General features: G+C 37.0%; 1 long non-coding RNA gene across 1 annotated transcript; it reads left to right on the forward strand.

The window, feature by feature from the left end:
* The first annotated feature begins 309 nt into the window (after positions 1-309).
* LOC119516653 lies at positions 310-7,617 on the forward strand. The gene is made up of 3 exons (XR_005213342.1): positions 310-353; positions 5,660-5,872; positions 7,522-7,617. It is a non-coding gene; the product is annotated as an uncharacterized LOC119516653 (long non-coding RNA).
* Positions 7,618-24,431: the final 16,814 nt, after the last annotated feature.

Below are 24,431 nucleotides of genomic sequence, written 5' to 3' on the forward strand. Positions count from 1 at the left end.
ATCAACAGTATCTTTCATTTCCATAAGGTCTCCTATTTTTGTTTGTTTGTTTGTTTACTCTTGCAAATTCTTCTTTATGCTCTCCTAGGGTCTTCTTTATGTCCGTTATATCCTGAGCCATAATATTGATGTTTGTGAGTACTTCTTTGATTAGTTCGCAGACAGAAGGAGCTCAGAGCAACTGAGAGTGACATTTTGGAAAGAACTGCACCTACTACAGGACAAAATGCCCCAAGAGCAACATTTTGAAGAAAGTCATTTTGACACACAACTTGGGAGCAAGCAGACGCCAGTCACATGCCTTCTGAGCTAATAGAGGTTTTCTGGATGCCATTGGCCATCCTTCAGTGAAGGTACCTGACTGTTGATGCCTTACCTTGGATACTTTATAGCATTAAGACTGTAACTATGTAACCAAATAAACCCTCTTTATAAAAGCCAATCCATTTCTGGTGTTTTGCAAAATGACAGTGTTAGCAAACCTGAACAACAGTTTTGGGTGATTAGGAAGTGGACACCTTTAGAGGGCCCTTTATTCTGCCACCACAACTATTAAGGTATTTGTCATGAGTTATTAGGATAATAAATCCTCACTCTTAGAATGTACTAAAACAAAAGATAATCTAGTGACATATGTCACACAGCCTCTGAAAGACATTAGGACACCTGGGCTTTAATACCTTCTAAGCATATTTATCTGTTCTAAATTCATCATTTTCCCAAGGCTATGTGGTGTGGTTGATATCCCTGCTTATGTCAAAGTGGATAATGCTTTGTCTACAAGGTAGCTAGTATATTTACAGACAATTGATATTTGCTAAATATAGCCCTATTTTCTTTGATTCCTATCTCTGATTTTCTTTAGCCTAACTCTGATTTCTTGTCACATCCCTGGACATACCTGCCAGTACTAATTTTCATAGCTATTATCACTTCCTAATCACCACACCAAAAATTGTATTCTCAAAAGTGACTAAAATATCCTCCTCTGACATTGTTGTCTATAAATGATACCATATTTTTCCAAACTAGGCATACAGTCATATTCATTCTTGCCTGCTTTCAAACCTGATCTTATTCTATCAAATTAGTTGTTGAATTTTGTAGATTTTTTTTCCATAGCTCTTACATACTTTGTTTCATTTTAATTCCCCCAGCCGCCACTGTATTTCAGGCCCTTATTCCTGTATTGAAATATAACAGAGATTTTTCTACTCAAACAACTTTTAGATCCTCCCCAGTGTCTATAGGTTAAAGTTCTTAGTCTTCAGCGTGATGTACAAGCCCCTCTCACTTCCATTTTAACAATTTAAGTCCTTCACATCTAATCTCAAAACCACCTTCCTTCCATTATGCTTTCCTTGACTATTTCAGCTTGCAGCAGTCTCTCATTCCCATGAATATATTTCTATAGCAGTTTCCTATAGAAATCCTTAGTAATTTTTCAAATTACATCTTCATTTATCTTTTCATAATCATATGCCTTTTATGTTTTACCCTGCAACCACATTTTCCAAGGGTAGGAATCCATGTCTCATAAATCTTTGAATCCTGTATAATACCCAGTACCTGCTGGTTAATACACATCTATTTGTGGATAAAGGAGAATGGGATTTAGGGCTACATTCATCTGAGTTTTGTTTTGTTTTGTTTTCCTTTGATTGGGGGAAGGTGGTTGGTATGAAATAATCAGTATTTCCTAATAATAAAGCCCCCAAAATTCAATATATCTAACATGTTTACATTATTTTTACTTTTAAAAACATTTATCATGTCCTCATAGCCATTCTGTAAAGTTAGGTTAGATATCCCTATTTGAGCACCTAAATGATTTCCACAAAGCTGTTCAATTAGTGCTAGACAGAACCAGGTCTCTTGATTGCAACTTCTTTCTTTGACCTCTTAGAATTTCATACACTATTTCTCCTCTTACTTAAACGTTTTGAGGTCTCTGTGCAACTACATTAATAACCACACATCAGCATATTAATAGTTTTTTTTTCCTAAAATGGACCTTACTCTTTTTGTTCTCTGGTTGCAGAATAATTTTCCTATAGCTCATGAATCACACCTACTTGTTTTCACAGCAGAACCTAAAGGACTCCTTACTTCTTTCCTACATCATCTTATATTTCCTGTTTCTCTGTTTCAGTTCATTATTTTGTACAAAACAACAATGCAAAGTGTACTTGGATTGTTTTAAAATCAGTCCAATTATCTCTAGGACTGACTCACTGTTAAATCCTATGGTAACCTTAGTTTATTTGGCTGAACCCAGGGCTGGGATTTGGGGAATTGTGATAATTATGGCTCATCTTATGATCTCAGGCCAAGTATTTCATTTTTGTTTGCTTAGTTGCTCCATCAGCAAAAGGTAGTATCTATTGTGTGTAACCAGAATGTTGGTTGCCAAGGATAGTAAAAGTTGCATGCAATTTGTGATTATCAGTCTACATAGAAAAGCTAAATATAGTTATTCCAATTACCACAGGGGAATGGAGCTTTTAGATCTTTCTCCCAAGGGCCCCAGCATGAAATACATTTCCCAGTACCATTTTCCTCACCAAGTTACATAACACATTTTTTAAAGATAAATCCAAGATATTTTAGTTTCTCAGTAAAGATGATGATGATGATAATGATGGTGATGATGATAGTTACTATTTGCTGAAACTACAGTGTGTGTCAGGCTCTGGAATAAGCACTGTACATACATTAAATTCAATCTTCACAAAATTCCTGTGAGGTGTGTATTTTTATCTTCCTTTGAAAGCGAAAACAAAGACTGTGGCTCAGTGCAGATAACTGACATGTTTGAAGACACAGAACTAGTGAGGGGCAGAGCCAACCCTTGTCTCTCTGACACCAATCCTGGGCTTATAGCCAGCTTACTGTACTATTTCCACCAACCAAGACACTGGGCACACAGCAGTGAGCTATGAATTGGGATCTATTCTTGTTCTTTGTGACAAGGTGACTCATTATATAGTATATATATGGTAATGATATTTAAAGAAAAAATAAGAAAATAACTGCAAGTTTCAGCTTACTAAAAATTTGGTTTTTGATCCTATGTGCTTCTTTCTTCCTTCCGTTCCTTCCTTCCTCCCTCTTTTCCTTTCTTCCTTTCCTTCCTTCCATCCTTTCTTTCTTTTCTTCCTTTCTGTTGGTCTATCAGTCTTTCTTTCTATCATTTTTCTCTTCTCTTCTTTCCTTTTCTTTCTTTTTTACATTTAATGGCTTTGGACTTCAACTCTAATACAGGAAGAATTTAATAAGCTGTTGTTTATCTCTAACACCTATTCACAAAGCCTTCAATATTTTGTAGAAATATTTTGGAAATGTTCAGAACACACATTTGACTTTTTAACATGTCATCTAATTTGAGATAATAACAGTAGCACCTGCTATTACTGGGCAGTGTTACTAATATAAGAACTTCTTTCTAAGCAGTTGATCCTCAAGTTCATTGTATCAGTGTAGAGTGTCAGGCATTTTAACAATATAACAGGACAGCTTTCTTCACCCCTTGGGTAGTGTGGCCAAAGGAGTTGGTACAGCCACACACAGTACAGACCAATACCCAGGCAGGGTTCTCTAGAGAAACAATCAACAGGAGAGATCTGTAAATAGTATGAGATTTTATAAAAGGGTCTCACGCAACTGTGGTGATCCATGAGTCCAAATTCTGCAGGGCAGGCTGCAAGCTGAAACTCCAGTGAAGGTCTTTGATGAATTCCCCAGGAGAGGCTGGCTGAAGTAGAGACGAAAGTTCCCTCTTCTGATTACTAAAGTCATCACCTCCCCCTTAAAAGCCATCAACTGATCAGATTAAATGTCTCTCATTGCAGAAGACATTCCCCTTAGCTGACTGCGGATGTAATCAGCCAGAGATGCAATTAACATACTGATGATTTAAGCCCATGAAATGTCCTCACAGCAACAGTTAAGCTAATGCTTGCTTGACTGGACAACTGGGCACCATCACCTGACCAAGCTGACAGGTGAACCTGACCATCACACTGGTGCTCATATATTTATATATATTCTTTCATCATTCATATATATTTATATATTCATCTAGTAAGGGCCATTAAAGCTTTTGGCCCTTACTAGATCTCACCAACCCATTCGTTTATACTAAAACTGAATATTGGGGCACAGGAGTGAGCAAAACAGATAAAAATCCCTGATTTCATGGTGCTAACCCAACTCATGTATTCTAGTCATGTTCAACAATCTTTATATACTCTTAGGTTTAGGGAGAGGCATTTACCTATAGGCATAGGAATCTGGGGGACTTGGTGGCAAAACTCAGCTTGAAATTTTAGGTTAATTGTCATACAAATTTTTTAAGTTTTTACTACTGTGATCTTAGTTTAGATGTATTTGTCTTGGGATAACCTTGGTTCACCTTGGTTCTTAAGGACTCTATGAGGCTACATTCTAGAGATGAGGAAATTAAGGTACAAAGAAGTGAGTAACTTTCTAAAGTCCAAACAGCTAGTAAGTGGTAGATCTGGGATTTTGAATCAGATCTGAACCCAAAAGTTGTATTTTGTATTGTCATCCACAATTTTATTTTTGCACTTAAAAAAATTCTTTCATGCAATATACCATTAAGTGTTTAATCACATGCAATGACAACTTCTCTGAGATAACATGTGACTCTTGAAACAGCTCAAAATCAGTGGTCTGTAGACATGTGTATGCTACAAACATACATCCATCCTGGAGTTACTTTCTGTTTATGATAGTTTGGAGCCATTGCAAAATTTAGCATTTCTAATACAGTTCCATTTCAAAAGGAAAACCAGCCATTTTCTCTGGGACATCCTATGGTCTCTGTTCAACTCTTCTTACTTTGCTCCACCACCTCCTCCCTGCATCCCCTCCCCCTGCAAATCAATCAGCAGAAAACTTGCTCTATAAATAACCCTGAAATTTTTTGAATTACTGTATGTAATTATCACTTAGTAAAGTGTCTGAGGAATTTATTTTCTGCATTTGTGAGCTATCCAAACTGCCAGTGTCTCAGGTCCTGTTATATAAACCTCCTTACCAAGAACAGATGGACAAAAAACCCTGCTTTTCCTAATAGCTACTCTGAACTTACTCCCTTATTCTAATACTGCTTGAGTCAAGGATAGTGGGATTTGAAAGTTGCCTTACATAAAAAGAATGAGTCCTCTTCAGAGAAATACATGAGGTCCAGGCACATAGGAAGACTGCATGGTTAGGAAGCATGGGACCGAAGCCAAATCATAGAAAAGAAGAGTGGAGAACAGTGTGGAACAATGGAAAGAGCGCTAAGTGAAATCCAAGCCACCTGTTTACCTCGAAAATAAATTAATTTTTCTGAGCCTGAGTTTCCTAATTTATGATATTGAGTACACTATATTAGCCAATAACTATATATCAGAATTTCCAGGGAGATTCTTAAAATGGCAGATTCCCAGTTCCCAAAGATTCTGATTTAGAAGTTATGACATTGGACTAGGAATCTATATATTTTAACCAGTTGCCATGGTGATTCTATTACAGACTGTCTTTGAGAAGATATTTAGTGGGAACCATGCAATGATTCTAATATTCTGTGCGTCTATGTACTTCTGGTGTGACTCCATTAAACTTTTATTAAACTTTTTTCTCCCCTTAGGATTTGTGTTGCAAAGAGGGGAGGGCTAGTATCTCAGTTGTAAACCTTTGCATTTAAGTTTCATACTCAAGCCAGCAGCATCCTTGGAGTCCAGTTCAAAGCTGGGGAGAACTAACCATGGAGCCAGAAGCCACTGGTGGAGGGACTGGCCTAAAGGAAGTGAAGTGTTTCAGCCAGAATGTACTGACGCACAACCAGGAAACCACAAGACTGGTGAGAGCGTTTCCAAGACTGAGCCTTACGATCAAAAGAGGTCCAGGAAATAGCTGTGCCAAGAGTTCTTTCTGCTGCTGGCTAGAACCCTGAGCTAGAGCTTCTGAGGCTTTCTGAGTTGATTCCCTGAGCACATGCTGTCACCCAAAGAGCCATAAATAAAGCATTTTCTTGCCTTGCTCTGAGGTGGCTCCACTGTGGGTAGAAGTGAGTTGCTGTCTCTTTTGCTCTTTCCTTTTGGCAGCGATGGCAACCTGATTGCTCACCCTGATTTTTGAGAAGCCAGAGATCACTCAATTTTTTCCCTTTGCCAACTGGCTATATGGTGTGCAGGGCCTATGTACAAATGCCAATGCTTCAAACTCTTAACCAATACCTGGATCAGTTGATCAGCAAATCCAGCAATAGCCTGGACTTCAATGGGAAAGAGAACTGGCACTTCCTTCATTTCTCACATCATAGCCATTACTTCTTCTCCCAAACTAGTCTTACTTTGGTTCCCTATAAGATTAGGCTCAACCAGGAATTGCATTCAGATTTCTGTCATAGATATAGATCATGTCTGGATAGAAGGTTAAAATAATTGTGTTCCTGTGGATTCTCTCATTTTGTTTGGCCAGAGTAACTGTCAGTTGCCATACAATAAATCAGATCCTCATTTGACAGATCCAGTTAATAGCTGAGACTAGCAGGATAACTGAACCATGTCCTGAGAGGTAAATGACAGAGAAATTAGACTGACCATGGAGCACTTAAGTTGATTGCTTAGTAATGGGATATTTCTCCTGGAAAGACAACAGAATAATTCCGAACTGTTGATTCTGTCATGAGTACTGGCTCCCATGTACAGGAAAATAAAGCAAGTGTGATAATTTTTGTTTTCATTTGACCTTTCACCTACTTTCTTTCTACCTTTCATTGCATGTATGACCATGAGTTGCATATTTCCATTTTTATTCTGTAAACCCTAATTAGATGGCCCAGAAATATTGTCCATGTGGCATAAAATCCACAATCTTAATCTACTTCTTACCAAACTGTCAGCAAGTCTTAGGCAGCCAACGGCAGTTTTGAGATGTTCTGAGTCTCTGCTTGAGTTTTAATAAGTTTAGGAAATATGAAAAAATCAGTGATGAGAGGCCTTAAACCCTTTGCAAAGATGTCAAAGATCAAGATTCAGGAGACTATACACACACACTGAGCAGTGACAATCAAGTGTATCCTGAATCATTCCTCCCCTGGGACTATTATGAGAGGTGGAAGTTTTGCAAACACATTGTACAGCAGTGCGTTTTGGTACATGCCTTTTTTTGGAAGTGCTAACTTTGTACTCTGCTGACACCAACCATTTGAAAAATAAAATCTTTTTTTTTCTCTCTCTCTCTCTCCCTCTCCCCAACTTTTGGCTCAGCTTTTCCTATCAAAACACACTTCAAAAGACTTCTTTATAAAAAGAATGTTTCAAAAATATAATATTTCCATCTGTTATTTCAATAATACATGCTTTGGGACTCTCTTTATGATCCATTTTCCTTTCTTTACTCCCATTTAGATGTACAAATATTTGATTCTAAAGCCCTGAGGGATAGTCAGCCAATCAGGTTGCTGAATTGTGAACATTTCTAACCCTATAATTTTGTCTGTAACAGGCACCTCCTGCTGTGAAACTAACTGCTAAGGGATTATAGCAATGTAATCCTCACACTGGTCCATCTCAAGGTTACTCTGAAGTGGAGAGAAGGAAGCAGTTTTAATTTTGATAAAATAAACTTTATTTTGTAACTTTATTATTTGTTTTGCTTTCTCCTTTCAACACTTCATAGTGAAGGAGTCTGGTAATTTGAAAGCAGCCTCCCTGGCTGAGATGCCCCTAGGCCACCCCATCGTCTTTTTAAAGAGGTGGCCCCCCAGTGTTTGGTCTTGTCATTCCAAAATGCAGAAGCTGAGTTTTTTCTGCCCTTCATTAACTGAACCAAGCCATATACTGACCCTTATTACACATACTCAAATGGTGCTTTTTTAATGGGTGGCAACAAACAATGTATAAGCACTGTCATGCCACCCAGAACTGCTGGAAATGCAAACCATGTGCGAAATTTTAAGTTACTTTTCTGCTTGCTAGACTTTGCTCACCAACCCTTTATTTAAGCCATAATTGAATAGATTTTATTTAATGTTACAACATGAATTTTGTGGGAACCCTCTCCTTCTATGCAAACTGACACATGTACCAAGGAACAAAAGATGTTTATGGAAGGATGAAATTTAATATATTTAGAATCAAGCTCAAAGTGATCTTTTGCTGTGTGTGAAAAATAAAGTAAAATTTTCTTTTATAAAGTTGTATAGCAGTATGGGTGGAGGAAAATCTTTCCCAGGATAAATTATTTTCCTGTTTCTTCTTAAATTAAAAAAACACAAAGGAATAGATAGTCAATTAAAAGTAAGCTTAATTATCACAATGTAAATAGCCAAACATTCCCGAGACAAAAAAAAAAAAAAAAATGCAAAACTGTTGCAGATCCCTAAAAGTGTCTACAGCTTAGACCTAGAATTATGTTTTTAGTATTATAGCCAGGAAATAATCAGGTAGTCATCATACAAAGATTTATATTCAGAGATGTATATCACTGCATTATTTAAAAGTGTGAAATATCTAAATAATTTTAAAAGAAAAAGTCTGTTAGCAGTCCTAGTAAGAAATCACATATATTTAATGTTGCTTTAAATATTTATTTTCTAAGTATTAGAATCTTACATTTCACTATATTAGAAAGTTCTCAGTTTAATTCAGATAAGGTGGATATTAACTTCCATGATATATTCTTTATGGGGTGGTTAACTTTGCTTCTAATTAAGGCAAATTAACTTTTATCCACCAATAATTCTTGAAAAGCTGGATAAATAAAAAGAAATCATTTTGATGACATTGGAGAGCCATAAGCAGCCAGAAATTGAGGGGTCAAAAACCTTAAAATAATGGAAGAAAAAAGAGATGACCCTAACATATGGGGCTGCTTTCCCCATCAAGGTAGCTCTTAATTCAAAAGCAGCCAAGAAAAGGAATAACTGAGGGCAACTTTTAAAAGTCTTACGGGACTGAGGAGACAAAAATTAGATACTGGAGTCTGTGAAAGTGGAAAGGATCTGGTGAACAAGGAGGCTTTCTGCTGGGACCCCTGATGGACTATAAACTAGGAGTAAGAATGAACAGAGCCAGCCATTTACAGAAACTAAAACAAATCTTCTAGTTAATTTAATCCTGATTAGATTAAAGTGACCTACCCAGACTAATTGTCTTTCAAAAGCAATATAAATACTTTGTAGAGGAAGATAACATCATCAAAAGCTCAAAATTCTCTCTAAAATATTTCTTATACAATTTTGGCATTTAATAAAATATTACCAGACATTCTAGGAGGCAAGACCAAATGATCAAAACTCAAGGGAAAAAACCACTCAGGGAAAATGCAACAGACTTACAGGGGATACGTACATCTATTAGAGTTATCAGACATGAAGTTTTAAATAACTCATTAATATGTTCATGATAATGAAGAACAAGATGAAGAATTTAAACAGAGAGCTGGAATGTATAAAAATAATTAAATTGAAATTCTAGAATAAAAATGTACAATAATTGAATTAAAATCAATAGATTTTAGAGCAGATTAGACATAGGCAAAGGGAATTATTAATATCAATACAGTAGAAGATATAGCAGTAGAAAATACCTAGAGTAAAAGATGGAGAGAAAAAACAAAGGAAAATAAAGAGCACAAGAGACATGTAGTACCTAGCGAAAAGTTCTCACAAATGTGTGATTGCAGTTCCAGAAGGAGAAAAGAGAGAGAATGGGCAGAAGCAATATGAAGAGATAATGGCTGGTAATTTTCTGAAACTGCTGATAAAGATCAAGCTGTAGATTCAAAAAGTGCTATGAATGCCAAACAGGTAAATATGAAAAAAAAATTACACCAAGGAACATGATAAAGCTGCTGAAAACCAAAGAGAAAGACAACATTCATGAAAGATAACAGAAAAAAAGATTGATTTCAAAGAAACAGTAAGAATAACAACTTACTCTTCAATAGAAATGATGGAATATCATATTCAAAGAGCTGAGAAAAGAATTTTCTGCCTCAAATTCATACCTGGTGAAATTATCCTTCAAAATTAAGGCAGAATTAGACATTTTTAGGCAATCAAATACTGAGAGTATTCAGCAGCAGCAGAACTGCACCAAGGCTAATTCTAAAGGGAATTCTTCACACAGAAGAAAGTGATCCTAGATGGAAGCATGGGAATGCAGGAAGAAATGAAGAAAAATTAAAGGAATGAAGAGAAATGGAAAGAAAATATTTAATTTAAGGTAAATAATAATTATGATGATACCCTTAAAATATATATACAGAGTCAAAATACATGACTTCACTAGCACAAAAAATGAATAGAGGTGAAGTCTTAAAGTCCTTGCATTTATAGGAAATGGTAAAAATACTAATTTATACCAGCCTTTCATAAGTCTAGGATGCATGCTATGATATTGAAGGTAACCACTAGAAATAGTAGAAGTATGTATGAATAACAGACCAATAGAAAACAAACAGTAAATGTCAGGTTTAAACCCAATGTGTCCATAATTACATTAAATATAAATGTCCTAAATACTCTATTTAGAAGTCTAAAATACTATATTAAAATAACACACACAGAGAGGCGGGGCAAGATGGAAGACTGGTGAGCTGTATGTTTTAGTTACTCCTCCAGGAAAGTAGGTAGAAAGCCAGGAACTGCGTGGACTGGACACCACAGAGCAATCTGTCTTTGGGCATACTTCATACAACACTCATGAAAATGTCGAACTGCTGAGATCAGCGAAATCTGTAAGTTTTTGCGGCCAGGGGACCCGCGCCCCTCCCTGCCAGGCTCAGTCCCGTGGGAGGAGGGGCTATCAGCTCCGGGAAGGAGAAGGGAGAACTGCAGTGGCTGCTCTTATCGGAAACTCATTCTACTGATCCAGACTCCAACCATAGATAGACAGAGACCAGACACCAGAGAATCTGTGAGCAGCCAGCCCAGCAGAGAGGAGACAGGCATAGAAAAAAAAAAAAACAACACGAAAAACTCCAAAATAAAAGCAGAGGATTTTTAGAGTTCTGGTGAACACAGAAAGGGGAAGGGCGGAGCTCAGGCCCTAAGGCGCATATGCAAATCCCGAAGAAAAGCCGATCTCTCTGCCCTGTGGACCTTTCCTTAATGGCCCTGGTTGCTTTGTCTTTTAGCATTTCAATAACCCATTAGATCTCTGAGGAAGACCCTTTTTTTTTTTAATCCTTTTTTCTTTTTCTAAAACAATTACTCTAAGAAGCCCAATACAGAAAGCTTCAAAGACTTTCAATTTGGGCACGTCAAGTCAAGAGCAGAACTAAGAGAGCTCTGAGACAAAAGGCAATAATTCAGTGGCTGAGAAAATTCACTAAACACCACAACTTCCCAAGAAAACGGGGGTGTCCGCTCACAGCCACCATCCTGGTGGACAGGAAACACTCCTGCCCATCGCCAGCCCCATAGCCCAGAGCTGCCCCAGACAACCCAGTGTGACGGAAGGGCTTCAAATAACAGGCACACACCACAAAACTGGGCGTGGACATTAGCCTTCCCTGCAACCTCAGCTGATTGTCCCAGAGTTGGGAAGGTGGAGCAGTGTGAATTAACAAAGCCCCATTCAGCCATCATTTGAGCAGACTGGGAGCCTCCCTACACAGCCCAGCAGCCCAGAACTGCCCTGGGGGGATGGCACTCACCTGTGACATAGCACAGTCATCCCTCAACAGAGGACCTGGGGTGCACAGCCTGGAAGAGGGGCCCACTTGCAAGTCTCAGGAGCCATACGCCAATACCAAGGACTTGTGGGTCAGTGGCAGAGACAAACTGTGGCAGGACTGAACTGAAGGATTAGACTATTGCACCAGCTTTAAAACTCTAGGATCACCAGGGAGATTTGATTGTTAGGGCCACCCCCCTCCCCGACTGCCCAGAAACACGCCCCACATACAGGGCGGGCAACACCAACTACACACGCAAGCTTGGTACACAAATTGGGCCCCACAAGACTCACTCCCCCACTCACCAAAAAGGCTAAGCAGGGGAGAACTGGCTTGTGGAGAACAGGTGGCTCGTGGACGCCACCTGCTGGTTAGTTAGAGAAAGTGTACTCCACGAAGCTGTAGATCTGATAAATTAGAGATAAGGACTTCAATAGGTCTACAAACACTAAAAGAACCCTATCAAGTTCAGCAAATGCCACGAGGCCAAAAACAACAGAAAATTATAAAGCATATGAAAAAACCAGACGATATGGATAACCCAAGCCCAAGCACCCAAATCAAAAGACCAGAAGAGACACAGCACCTAGAGCAGCTACTCAAAGAACTAAAGATGAACAATGAGACCATAGTACGGGATATGAAGGAAATCAAAAAGACTCTAGAAGAGCATAAAGAAGACATTGCAAGACTAAATAAAAAAATGGATGATCTTATGGAAATTAAAGAAACTGTTGACCAAATTAAAAAGATTCTGGACACTCATAGTACAAGACTAGAGGAAGTTGAACAACGAATCACTGACCTCGAAGATGACAGAATGGAAAATGAAAGCATAAAAGAAAGAATGGGGAAAAAAATTGAAAAAATTGAAATGGACCTCAGGGATATGATAGATAATATGAAACGTCCAAATATAAGACTCATTGGTGTCCCAGAAGGGGAAGAAAAGGGTAAAGGTCTAGGAAGAGTATTCAAAGAAATTGTTGGGGAAAACTTCCCAAATCTTCTAAACAACATAAATACACAAATCATAAATGCTCAGCGAACTCCAAATAGAATAAATCCAAATAAACCCACTCCAAGACATATACTGATCACACTATCAAACACAGAAGAGAAGGAGCAAGTTCTGAAAGCAGCAAGAGAAAAGCAATTCACCACATACAAAGGAAACAGCATAAGACTAAGTAGTGACTACTCAGCAGCCACCATGGAGGCGAGAAGGCAGTGGCACGATATATTTAAAATTCTGAGTGAGAAAAATTTCCAGCCAAGAATACTTTATCCAGCAAAGCTCTCCTTCAAATTTGAGGGAGAGCTTAAATTTTTCACAGACAAACAAATGCTGAGAGAATTTGCTAACAAGAGACCTGCCCTACTGGAGATACTAAAGGGAGCCCTACAGACAGAGAAACAAAGACAGGACAGAGAGACTTGGAGAAAGGTTCAGTACTAAAGAGATTTGGTATGGGTACAATAAAGGATATTAATAGAGAGAGGGGAAAAATATGGCAAACATAAACCAAAGGATAAGATGGCTGATTCAAGAAATGCCTTCACGGTTATAACGTTGAATGTAAATGGATTAAACTCCCCAATTAAAAGATATAGATTCGCAGAATGGATCAAAAAAAATGAACCATCAATATGTTGCATACAAGAGACTCATCTTAGACATAGGGACACAAAGAAAATGAAAGTGAAAGGATGGAAAAAAATATTTCATGCAAGCTACAGCCAAAAGAAAGCAGGTGTAGCAATATTAATCTCAGATAAAATAGACTTCAAATGCAGGGATGTTTTGAGAGACAAAGAAGGCCACTACATACTAATAAAAGGGGCAATTCAGCAAGAAGAAATAACAATCGTAAATGTCTATGCACCCAATCAAGGTGCGACAAAATACATGAGACAAACACTGGCAAAACTAAAGGAAGCAATTGATGTTTCCACAATAATTGTGGGAGACTTCAACACATCACTCTCTCCTATAGATAGATCAACCAGACAGAAGACCAATAAGGAAATTGAAAACCTAAACAATCTGATAAATGAATTAGATTTAACAGACATATACAGGACATTACATCCCAAATCACCAGGATACACATACTTTTCTAGTGCTCACGGAACTTTCTCCAGAATAGATCATATGCTGGGACATAAAACAAGCCTCAATAAATTTAAAAAGATTGAAATTATTCAAAGCACATTCTCTGACCACAATGGAATACAATTAGAAGTCAATAACCATCAGAGACTTAGAAAATTCACAAATACCTGGAGGTTAAACAACACACTCCTAAACAATCAGTGGGTTAAAGAAGAAATAGCAAGAGAAATTGCTAAATATATAGAGACGAATGAAAATGAGAACACAACATACCAAAACCTATGGGATGCAGCAAAAGCAGTGCTAAGGGGGAAATTTATAGCACTAAACGCATATATTAAAAAGGAAGAAAGAGCCAAAATCAAAGAACTAATGGATCAACTGAAGAAGCTAGAAAATGAACAGCAAACCAATCCTAAACCAAGTAGAAGAAAAGAAATAACAAGGATTAAAGCAGAAATAAATGACACAGAGAACAAAAAAACAATAGAGAGGATAAATATCACCAAAAGTTGGTTCTTTGAGAAGATCAACAAGATTGACAAGCCCCTAGCTAGACTGACAAAATCAAAAAGAGAGAAGACCCATAGAAACAAAATAATGAAAGAAAAAGGTGACATAACTGCAGATCCTGAGGAAATTAAAAAAATTATAAGAGGATATTATGAACAACTGTATGACAACAAACTGGATAATGTAGAAGAAATGAACAATTTCCTGGAAACATATGAACAACCTAGACTGACCAGAGAAGAAATAGAAGACCTCAACCAACGCATCACAAGCAAAGAGATCCAATCAGTCATCAAAAATCTTCCCACAAATAAATGCCCAGGGCCAGATGGCTTCACAGGGGAATTCTACCAAACTTTCCAGAAAGAACTGACACCAATCTTACTCAAACTCTTTCAAAACATTGAAGAAAATGGAACACTACCTAACTCATTTTATGAAGCTAACATCAATCTAATACCAAAACCAACCAGGCAACGATGCTATAAAAAAGTAAAACTACCGGCCAATCTCCCTAATGAATATAGATTTAAAAATCCTCAACAAAATACTTGCAAATTGAATCCAAAGACACATTAAAAAAATCATACACCATGACCAAGTGGGGTTCATTCCAGGCATGCAAGGATGGTTCAACATAAGAAAAACAATCAATGTATTACAACACATTAACAAGTCAAAAGAGAAAAATCAATTGATCATCTCAATAGATGCTGAAAAAGCATTTGACAAAATCCAACATCCCTTTTTGATAAAAACACTTCAAAAGGTAGGAATTGAAGGAAACTTCCTCAACATGATAAAGAGCATATATGAAAAACCCACAGCCAGCATAGTACTCAATGGTGAGAGACTGAAAGCCTTCCCTCTAAGATCAGGAACAAGACAAGGATGCCCGCTGTCACCACTGTTATTCAACATTATGCTGGAAGTGCTAGCCAGGGCAATCCGGCAAGACAAAGAAATAAAAGGCATCCAAATTGGAAAAGAAGAAGTAAAACTGTCATTGTTTGCAGACGATATGATCTTATATCTAGAAAACCCTGAGAAATCGACGATACAGCTACTAGAGCTAATAAACAAATTTAGCAAAGTAGCGGGATACAAGATTAATGCACATAAGTCAGTAATGTTTCTATATGCTAGAAATGAACAAACTGAAGAGACACTCAAGAAAAAGATACCATTTTCAATAGCAACTAAAAAAATCAAGTACCTAGGAATAAACTTAACCAAAGATGTAAAAGACCTATACAAAGAAAACTACATAACTCTACTAAAAGAAATAGAAGGGGACCTTAAAAGATGGAAAAATATTCCATGTTCATGGATAGGAAGGCTAAATGTCATTAAGATGTCAATTCTACCCAAACTCATCTACAGATTCAATGCAATCCCAATCAAAATTCCAACAACCTACTTTGCAGACTTGGAAAAGCTAGTTATCAAATTTATTTGGAAAGGGAAGATGCCTCGAATTGCTAAAGACACTCTAAAAAAGAAAAACGAAGTGGGAGGACTTACACTCCCTGACTTTGAAGCTTATTATAAAGCCACAGTTGCCAAAACAGCATGGTACTGGCACAAAGATAGACATATAGATCAATGGAATCGAATTGAGAATTCAGAGATAGACCCTCAGATCTATGGCCGACTGATCTTTGATAAGGCCCCCAAAGTCACTGAACTGAGCCATAATGGTCTTTTCAACAAATGGGGCTGGGAGAGTTGGATATCCATATCCAAAAGAATGAAAGAGGACCCCTACCTCACCCCCTACACAAAAATTAACTCAAAATGGACCAAAGATCTCAATATAAAAGAAAGTACCATAAAACTCCTAGAAGATAATGTAGGAAAACATCTTCAAGACCTTGTATTAGGTGGCCACTTCCTAGACTTACACCAAAAGCACAAGCAACAAAAGAGAAAATAGATAAATGGGAACTTCTCAAGCTTAGAAGTTTCTGCACCTCAAAGGAATTTCTCAAAAAGGTAAAGAGGCAGCCAACTCAATGGGAAAAACTTTTTGGAAACCATGTATCTGACAAAAGACTGATATCTTGCATATACAAAGAAATCCTACAACTCAATGACAATAGTACAGACAGCCCAATTATAAAATGGGCAAAAGATATGAAAAGACAGTTCTCTGAAGAGGAAATACAAATGGCCAAGAAACACATGAAAAAATGTTCAGCTTCACTAGCTATTAGAGAGATGCAAATTAAAACCACAATGAGATACCATCTAACACCGGTTAGAATGGCTGCCATTAAACAAACAGGAAACTACAAATGCTGGAGGGGATGTGGAGAAATTGGAACTCTTATTCACTGTTGGTGGGACTGTATAATGGTTCAGCCACTCTGGAAGTCAGTCTGGCAGTTCCTTAGAAAACTAGATATAGAGCTACCATTCGATCCGGCGATTGCACTTCTCGGTATATACCCGGAAGATCGGAAAGCAGTGACACGAACAGATATCTGCACGCCAATGTTCATAGCAGCATTATTCACAATTGCCAAGAGATGGAAACAACCCAAATGTCCTTCAACAGATGAGTGGATAAATAAAATGTGGTATATACACACGATGGAATACTACGCGTCAGTAAGAAGGAACGATCTCGTGAAACATATGACAACATGGATGAACCTTGAAGACATAATGCTGAGTGAAATAAGCCAGGCACAAAAAGAGAAATATTATATGCTACCACTAATGTGAACTTTGAAAAATGTAAAACAAATGGTTTATAATGTAGAATGTAGGGGAACTAGCAGTAGAGAGTAATTAAGGAAGGGGGAACAATAATCCAAGAAGAACAGATAAGCTTTTTAACGTTCTGGGGATGCCCAGAAATGACTATGGTCTGTTAATTTCTGATGGATATAGTAGGAACAAGTTCACAGAAAGGTTGCTATATTATGTAACTTTCTTGGGGTAAAGTAGGAACATGTTGGAAGTTAAGCAGTTATCTTAGGTTAGTTGTCTTTTTCTTACTCCCTTGTTATGGTCTCTTTGAAATGTTCTTTTATTGTATGTTTGTTTTCTTTTTAACTTTTTTTTTCATACAGTTGATTTAAAAAAGAAGGGAAAGTTAAAAAAAAAAAAAAAGAAAGAAAGAAAAACAAGGAAAAAAAATGATGTAGTGCCCCCTTGAGGAGCCTGTGGAGAATGCAGGGGTATTCGCCTACCCCACCTCCATGGTTGCTAACATGACCACAGACATAGGGGACTGGTGGTTTGATGGGTTGAGCCCTCTACCATAAGTTTTACCCTTGGGAAGACGGTTGCTGCAAAGGAGAGGCTAGGCCTTCCTGTATTTGTGCCTAAGAGTCTCCTCCTGAATGCCTCTTTGTTGCTCAGATGTGGCCCTCTCTCTCTGGCTAAGCCAACTTGAAAGGTGAAATCACTGCCCTCCCCCCTACGTGGGATCAGACACCCAGGGGAGTGAATCTCCCTGGCAACGTGGAATATGACTTCCGGGGAGGAATGTAGACCCGGCATCATGGGACGGAGAACATCTTCTTGACCAAAAGGGGGATGTGAAAGGAAATGAAATAAGCTTCAGTAGCAGAGAGACTCCAAAAGGAGCTGAGAGGTCACTCTGGTGGGCACTCTTATGCACACTTTAGACAACCCTTTTTAGGTTCTAAAGAATTGGGGTAGCTGGTGGTGGATACCTGAAACTATCAAACTACAACCCAGAACCCATGAATCTCGAAGACAGATGTATAAAAATGTAGCTTATGAGGGGTGACAATGGGATTGGGAAAGCCATAAGGACCACACTCCACTTTGTCTAGTTTATGGATGGATGAGTAGAAAAATAGGGGAAGGAAACAAACAGACAAAGGTACCCAGTGTTCTTTTTTACTTCAATAGCTCTTTTTCACTCTAATTATTATTCTTGTTATTTTTGTGTGTGTGCTAATGAAGGTGTCAGGGATTGATTTAGGTGATGAATGTACAACTATGTAATGGTACTGTAAACAATCGAAAGTACGATTTGTTTTGTATGACTGCATGGTATGTGAATATATCTCAATAAAATGATTAAAAAAAAAAATAACACACACAGTAGTATGCTGCTTATAAAAGAAACACCTTCATTGTAAGTAGTATAAGGATTGAAAGTAAAAAGGTACAAAAACACATACCATGTAAACACCAACCAGAATAAAGCTGGTGAGTTATAGTAACACCAGAAAAAGAAAAATTTAAGGTGACAAGACAAGAGGTACAAAAGGATGTTACATAATGATAAAAGGGTCAATACACCAAGAAAATATAATAATCCTAAATTTATGTATGTCTAACAACATAGCCTCTGAATATATAAAGCAAAAGCGACAGAACTAAAAGGAGAATAGATTCATCCATAAACATAGCATAGGATGCATACGATAGATATGATAGAATTTAGCATATCTGTCTCAACATCTGATAGACCAAGATAGAAGAAAATCAGCGAGAATATATGAGATTTGAACACACAATTAATACATTTGACCCAAACAACCTATAAAAAATCCCACTTTCTTTATTAATGTTCCTGTAACATTTACCAAGCTTGACCATACATTGGGTAATAAAGAAAGTCTCAGCAGATTTCAAAGGATTGAAAGCCTTCAGAATACATTGTATGATCACAGAATATTAAACTAAAAAGCAATAGCAAAAAGTAATTAAAGATCCTCAAATATCTGGAAGTTAAGCAATACGGCTCAAAGTAAACCTTTGATTTAAGAAAAAAATATAACAACAAAAATTATAAAGTAGTTTGAAAAGAGTTATAGTGAAAATCCTAGGTATGAAAACTTGTGTGATACAGTTATTTTCACAGGGAAATTTATAACCTTGAATAAATAAAAGAGATAAAAGGCTGAATATCAATCACCTAGGTATTAATATCATAAAAATAGGAAAATATAGCAAATTAAACCAAAGTAGAATATAAGGAAAGAAATAATAAAGACAGTAGCAGAAATTAGGTAAAATTGGGATAGGGATAATAGAGGATTGACAAAACGAAAATGAAATAATAAGTGAAAGTGATAAACACATGAGGAGAAAAAGATCAAGAAAAAAAGAGAGAAGCCCTCAATTACCCATATCAAGAATAAAATAGGGGAGTGGCATCTCTGTAATTCCTGTGGTTAATAGATTATTTAAAGATATTATTAACTTTGTGTCTATATATTTATATATTTGAAAATTTAGATGAAATGAACAGATGTTTTGAAAAATGTAAATTACACTTTACTAATTTAATTTACATAATTTAATACTTCACTAATTACTAAAACAAAAAGAAATTGAAAATCTGAGAAATCCTATATTTGTGAAAGAAACTGAATTCATACTTTAAAATCTTTTCTGACAAGAAGAACTTCAGGCAATGATTGCTTTACCAGTGAGTTATTCCAAACATTTGAAGTGGACATAAAACCATCCTCACATAAACCCTTCCAGAGAATGAGGCCAGCATTACCTTGAGTACAAATCTGACAAACACCATTGAGAAGGAAAAAACTAAAAAATACGGAAGCAAACATACTAAATGAGATGAGAAGAAATCAAATCTAGGTACAAAAAAAGCACAATATATCACAACCAAGTTGAATTCATTCCGGAAAGGCAAGATTTATTTACCATTTGAAACCAATCAGTGTAATTGACAATATCAACAAAAGAAAGGTAAAAAATAATATTATCATTCATAGATACAGAAAAAGCATTCAATGACATTTATGAAAGTTTAATTAAACTGCAGCTAGAAGGCACACACCTATTTTCTTTGCTTCTTTTTCGTAGAAGAGAGTGTAGAAACATTCTTCAATGACATTTCTACTACTCAACTACTATACTTTCATGTTCCCAAGTTTTCAACTTGCTTCCACATCTTCTCTTCACTGTCCCATCAACTCCATCCCAGGGACTATTCCTTGAAGCCTGACTATGGACTTGGTCACAATTTTCTAAGCTCTCCTTTGCTAGGCACACAAATTCTCTCTTTTTTTTTTTTAACTACAAATTCTCTCATGGGGAAATACCTAAGGAATGACAAATATTGGGAGGTTGAAAGTGCACATAGTTCTTAAAATAGCAGTTCCTACTTTAAATTCCCTATTGAAATTCTACTCTCTACTTCTATTACTGGGAGCAGAATTCATAAATATCTCCAGTCATTCTAATGAAAGATGCAGATATAACATTAAGTTCAAGTGGGCAGTTAGCCCCTCTGAAGTTCCCCAGTTAGAATGTTATAAAAGTCAGACTTCTACTCTTCTCCAATAATGTTTCTTTCTTGGAATTTTCTTATAGGAGATTACTTTCCATTAGTGCCATTACCATTATCAACAAAACATTTATTGAGCACCTTCTACTTGCATAGCACTTAAGAGCACATACTCTAGGGTCATACTATCAAATCCCATCTATGCTACTTACAAGTTGTATGACCTTGGGAAAATTTCCTAGTTACCTCAGTTCTTCATCTGTAAAATGGGGTTAATTGTATTACCTAACTCACAAGGTTTTTATGATATTTAAAGAGATAATATATGTAAAGACTTAGAACAGTGACTGGCATATTATAAGCTTTGTATAATGGTTAGCTACTATTATTATCTGTAGAACACTATACATATACCGCAAATGTGACATTGTATCTCAAATGGGATCATAAGCTTGTTGAAATAGTCAGGATAACTCCTTGGATTCCTGCCCCAAGACAGTTATCTAAAAGGTAGTTAGTAAGTCTGGCTACATCAGGGTTATAGGACTATATGTGAGTTAAATTAATTCAAAAAGTTTATTACATTTATCTGCTTTCTTTAAGCAATATGATACCTAAATCATTATCTGGAGCCTATTTATTATGAAGCCCAGGTTTACCAATGAGGAGATTCTATATTCTTTCTCAATCTCAATAGATGAATGCAATACTCAATTTCATGATAAGCCCATCCCTACTCATACTCCCAGGAAGTGAAATGTAGTCTATAGCTCATTCCTGGGAAATTCATGATACTTTAGTGTCTTGGGATTTTCAATACTCAACGAGTGTTTAGTATCGACATTTGGAAATCATCTTATTCTACATTGCATTCTTAAGAGCAAGGGCAGTAACATCATATCTGTTGTGCCAATAAGCCAAGGTCAGAAGCTCTTTACAATGTTTTGTGACTCTCAAACTTAGAACATTTGTGAAGGTTTTATTAAATGGGTGTTCCGGTTTGCTAATGCTGCCATTATGCAAAATACAAGAAATGGACTGGCTTTTGTAAAGGGGATTTATTAGGTTACAAATTTACAATTATGAGGCCATAAAAGTGTCCAAACTAAGGCATCAACAATAGTATACCTTCACTGAAGAACTGCCAAAGGTGTATGGAACACCTCTGTCAGCTGGGAAGGCAAGTGGCTGGTTTCTGCTCGGGGTTCTGGTTTCAAAATGGCTTTCTCCCAGGATGTTTCTCTCTAAGCATCTGTGGGTGTTCTCTTAGCTCCTCCAGAGCAAACTGGGCTAGCATCTCCAAAGCATCAGCAAAAATCTGTTTCAATGGTCATCTCCTAAATGTCTCTCAGCTGCAGCACAGACCTTCTTCTGTCTGAATTCTTACAAGGCACCCATGATTTAACCAAAACTGAATGGGCAGGGTAACACCTCCATGGAAATAATCTAATCAAAGTTATTACCTACAGTTGGGTGAGTCACATCTCCATGGAAACAACCTAATCCAAATATCCCACAAAATTGGATTAAAACATGTCTTTTGGAGGGATATAATATATCCAAACTGGCACAATGGGATTTTTCTTGGAAATATCATGCTCTTGCTTCTAAAAATAGAATAAATTCCCTTCAGTTCCCCTTAACTGACTCTCTAGGCTTTCTATAAAACATACTGACCGACACCCATAGCTCAACCAAGTCTGTGGCTAGAAGGCACTCTAGTATGTCCATATACTTCAGCTCCCACAAGTTGAAATATACTTATCAAGAGTCATTTGTTTTGTTCCTTGACCTACTTATGACACTTGTACTATTTATTTGTTTACATAGTTTAATTAAATATTATATAAAATTATGAAAGATATGTTGAAGAAATCAACTGTAAAGACTTGATACATATAAAAGGATAAAAGATTTCTGCCACATTAGGAAAGGACTGGGACTGAAAAGCTTGAAAAAAAATAGAAATCTAAAATTCTGCCTGTAAGTTGTTTCACCAGTGTCTTTAAGTTTCCTTATCCACTTAAACCAGAATCACAATCATAGTTAATACCTAGTGTGATTTGTGAGTGTGTTTAGTACAAGAGAGAAATCTTGAAACTTTCAGTTAGTGGATTCAAATTCAAAATCAAGGCCTTAGTCTTACATCAAATGACTGGCAAATGGAGATTCATGTTTTGACTTAAAATAAAATACTGAAAGTATAATTTTAAATAAAATCATTCTATGCTTTTACCAACTTTTGGCAAGTAAGCCTTTCAGACCACTTAATGAGACAGTACAGCATCATGGTTAATAAAGAAGGCTCCAGCACCAGAATGTCTAGGTTTGAATCTCAGCAATGTTACCAAGTAATTATATACCTTGGGAAAGTTAGATAATCTTCATGTGCTTAGTTTTCTCATCAGTAAAATGGGGATTATAATAGTACCTACCTCAAAAGGATATTGGTGAGGATTAAATGAGCAATACACATAAAGCACTTAGAATGATCCTGGCACAGAGTTAGTGGTCAATTAATACTGAATATGATAACATGTTTCAAATATGTTAAACCCTAAGCATTTTGAAAATGCTGTTCATTTTATGGCACGGTCCCTTGGTGAGCTCAAACTGAGATTCATAATTTGGTAATTTGTGGAGATGATGAATCTGTGACCTATGAAAGCATCTGTTTGCATGAGTTGATAGGAGTACAGGCTTTTGCTTAGGAGGCAGAGATTGAAGTTGTGTAAGGGCAAACATCACAGTGGACAAGGATGGCCAGAGGAAGACATGGTGTCTGCCATTCCACCTGGCCTGATGAACTAGTTTTTAGCCATTTTGTAGAGGGGTATTATGGACCAAATCTGTAGGATCTGTTTTCCAGAAAGATTTTAGAGGACTCTGGGCACAACCCGTGCTGGTGTAGGGCCCCGATCTCAATGCAACAGAGTAGGAAATTTGAATTTCTCTGTCCCTCATCTTATGAGGTTCAAAAATCCACCATTATAGACTTCTATCCTGGTAGGGCTGGGCATTAGCAGGAGAGGCAACAGCAGAATGCCTTGACAAGAAGGGTGTCCTATGAGCCTACTTATTCCTTCTACATGTAAAACCTCCCTTGGAGGCTTACAGGGACACTGGGGAGAAATGGTGAGGTTTAAAGTACACAGGAGTAGAAAGAGACAAGTTCTTGAAAAATTGAGTTTTTAAATGTGGGTTACTTCAATTATACCTTATTTATACCTAGGATCATTTGGATTATAATAAGAAAAATTATTTCTGTAAGGTTCCTAGTTGTCCCCTTGACAATTTTTTTTCAGCATTGTATGATGGAGAAATTTGATTTCATAATTTTGGCAGATATTAACTTAAGAATTTTCTTGGAAAACATTTTTTTTAATGTGTGGAAAGGATTTGTAGTAGATTCTGTGTTGCATGACCCAGCTTACACCTCCCCACTTCCCCTTTTATGTGGGAAAGGCTTATTTCTCCAGCTGCTGGGAGTGATGCTTGCTGAAAGCCTTTATCTGTCAACCCTCTCTCAGAATTCCCTCATCTAAGGTCAGGCCCTCTTCCAGGGACAGCATGTGTCCAATGACTGGGTGTATAAAGGCTCCAACAGTACAATTCTTAAGGAACGTTCTAGCTTCTGATCTGCCACTGGGGTCAGCAAAGGCCTTTTGTTGTGATAGTACTGTAGCCTACAATTTCCATCTGTTCTCCTGCTCCCTGTCCTTCTGTCAGGAAGATTTAATTCCAAGAGATTTCCTAATAAACTTACTGCATACAGATCTCCATCTCTGACTGCTTCCTGGGGAATTACTTGTAACAGTCTTGTTTACTAGCTTCCATCTTTCTATATGGTTTCCA

Source organism: Choloepus didactylus, chromosome 2 (assembly GCF_015220235.1).
Source record: "Choloepus didactylus isolate mChoDid1 chromosome 2, mChoDid1.pri, whole genome shotgun sequence".
Lineage (NCBI taxonomy): Eukaryota > Metazoa > Chordata > Mammalia > Pilosa > Megalonychidae > Choloepus > Choloepus didactylus.